This window comes from Ictalurus furcatus, chromosome 24, assembly GCF_023375685.1.
Source record: "Ictalurus furcatus strain D&B chromosome 24, Billie_1.0, whole genome shotgun sequence".
NCBI lineage: Eukaryota > Metazoa > Chordata > Actinopteri > Siluriformes > Ictaluridae > Ictalurus > Ictalurus furcatus.
In genome coordinates, this window is record NC_071278.1 from 4,723,206 (window position 1) to 4,726,337 (window position 3,132).

The window sequence follows — 3,132 nt, forward strand, 5'->3', positions numbered from 1 at the left end:
ACACTTTTTTCCCGTGCCATGCCTCTTTATTACACATAACTTCATTTATGGACTTTAATGTTGTGAATTCTTTAGATTTCCGGATTTCTTGACTTAACACTGATGTCCGGTGAAAATTTCACATGAATAGCCTCATTGGAAATATATTTACTGGAAAAAATGTCGACGCGTCCAATACTTATAAAACCCCCCCCCCCCCCGACCCCCAACCAGCCCCCCCCCGACTGTAGACCCATGTACCTGAACATCAACATTCCTGTCACTGAGTAATAAAAACTGATACATCTATATTAGATATTACACAGACGAACATCATCACGCTTTAAAAATCAATTTCAACATTGTTAATATCTCATTTGGCCCACGATGTGGAGCACTGAATATTCAGAGCTGCTCTGCTCCACAATCATCTGAGATTAATTTTAATGTCACGACACTCATTTTAGCGAGCTGATTGTTAAATTGATTTAATTATCGAATCCTCCTCGCTGACATTGATCAACCCTCATTAAAAGGAGGCGTCTATCCGTGTAATTGGCTTTGATGCATATCAAGTCAGAGAGGCGCGCAGTGGTGCGGCCAAACAAGAAACTCGGTTATCGCGTTTAAAGGGCGAGATGCGGCACACAGACTGGAGGAACACCACGGCCCCAAACGTGGCCTTTGAGGTGACAGACCTCGACATATTCTCTGCTTATGTTGTTTTTCATGTTTACACTTCATACTATTCTGATATATATATATATATATATATATATATATATATATATTATTTCTTCAAAACTGCAAGCCACAGCACAGTCTATTAATGTCATTACAGTTGTGTAACTGTGTTGTTGCACTACACTTGAACTCTGCATTGGCTTCGCCGACTGTGTGTAGGTCAGTGCAGACTGTGACACATCTGCGCCTGCGTGCATTTGTATGCAGGCCGGGATGCAAGGATAAAGCAAGGTGCCAGGCAGAGCTGGGGAAGCATGACTAAGCTCCAAAATGCTGATTACAGCACATTTATTTCTCAGAAAGAAGAGCAGGACATTGTGTGGTGGAAGGCTCGTCCCCATGGATCCCTGCAGCGTGTACCTTTTCAGCATGGACACTCAGTTTATAATTAACTCACTATTACACACACACACACACACACACAGTGCCGTGTCTCCCACATGCGTCCCTCCCTCTTCCGTTCATCCCACATCTGTCCCTGTCTTTTCTGTGCATCCCACATCTGTCCCTGTCTCTTCTGTTCATCCCACATCCGTCCCTCCCTCTTCTGTGCATCCCACATCTGTCCCTCTCTCTTCTCTGCATCCCACATCCGTCCCTGTCTCTTCTGTTCATCCTACATCTGTCCCTCTCTCTTCTCTGCATTCCACATCCGTCCCTCTCTCTTCTGTTTGTCCGACATCCGTCCCTCCCTTTTCTGTGCATCCCACATCTGTCCCTTTCTCTTCTGTTCATCCCACATCTGTCCCTCTCTCTTCTGTGCATCCCACATCCATCCCTCTCTCTTCTGTTTGTCCCACATCCGTCCCTCCCTTTCTGTGTATCCCACATCCATCCCTCCCTCTTCCGTTCATCCCACATCCGTCCCTCCCTCTTCTCTGTATCCCACATCCTTCCCTTTCTCTTCTGTTCATCCCACATCCATCCTTCCCACTTTTGTCCCTCCTTCTCCCAACTATCCCTCTTCCATCCCTCCTTCTGTCCCCCTTCTTCTGTTCATTCCACTTTCATCCATTCCACTTCCATTCATCCCACTTCTGTCCCTCCTACTTCCGTCCCCCTTCTTCTGTTCATCCCATTTCCATCCTTTCCACTTTTGTCCCTCCTACTTTTGTCTCCCTTCCTCTGTCCATCCCTCTTCCATCCTTACTTATATCCCTCCCTCTTCTGTCCCCCCACTTCCATCCTTTCCACTTTTGTCCCTATTTCTTCCAACTATCCCTCTTCCATCCCTCCTTCTGTCCCTCCTTTTTCTGTCTCCGACTTCCATCCTTCCCACTATTGTCCCTCCTACTATCATGCCCACTCTTCTGTCCATCCCACTTTTGTCCCCCCTTCTTCTGTTCATTCAACTTCCATCCTTTCCACTTCCATTCATCCCACTTCCATTTTTCCCACTTTTGTCCCTCCTACTTCCATCCCCCTTCTTCTATTCATTCCACTTACATCCTTCCCACTTTTGTCCCTCCCACTTTCAGCCATTCCTCTTCCATTCCCCCCTCTTCTGTCCATCCCACCTCCATCCCTCCTACTTCTAGCCATCCCACTTCTGTCCCCTCTTCTTCCCCACTTGCCTTCCATCCACCCCTTTACTGTCCATCCCATGTCCATCCATCACTTCCACTTCTGTCCCTTTGTCTTCTGTCCATCCCACATCCACCCATCACACTTCTATCCCTTCTTACCAGACTAATATATTTTCAGGTTTAATAAAGTGATAAAGATCCAATCTTCTCTCCTCTTCTTTATATCTCTTCTCTTCTCGTGTCCTTTTTTTCCCTCTTTTTCTTATCTTCTCTTCTTTTCTCTTCTCTTTGCTTTTTTTCCCCACTCTCCTATCCCGTCTCTTCTCATCTTAGGAAGGATTTATGAGAAAAAAAGCACATCTGATTGGCCTCTAGGCTGTGGACAAGGAACATTAGCGAGCGAGCTTAAAAACAGACACACGTTTGATGAGCTTCACTGGAGAGCCATGCTTTTAAAAAAATCAGAAGCACTGGTCCTTGTGGAGCCAAGAGCACATCTGTTGTAAACGTCCAGGACTTCTCCACCCTCCCCTCCTGAAAATCAACAGATGGCGCTCCTCTGACATCGGCAGCCATGAATGCTGGTAAAGAATCCAAGAATAAACACCGTGCCCAGACAGTCCAGGATCAAGCTGTGGGAAAATGCTTGTGCTTTCTGTTAATTACTCACACTATCTACTAACTGTGCAGCACTAACCATATGTGAGATACTTTGATGTGCTCTATTAAATGTGAAATCTGCTGTAGAGAAGAAATAATCATCCATGCACATCCAGCCTGCCTCCATTCATTCAGAGTATCAGCAATATCTGACAAAACACTCCTCTCCTCTTCTCTTCTCTTCTATAACTTCTCTTCTTTTTTTCCCTTTCTTGTCTTCTCT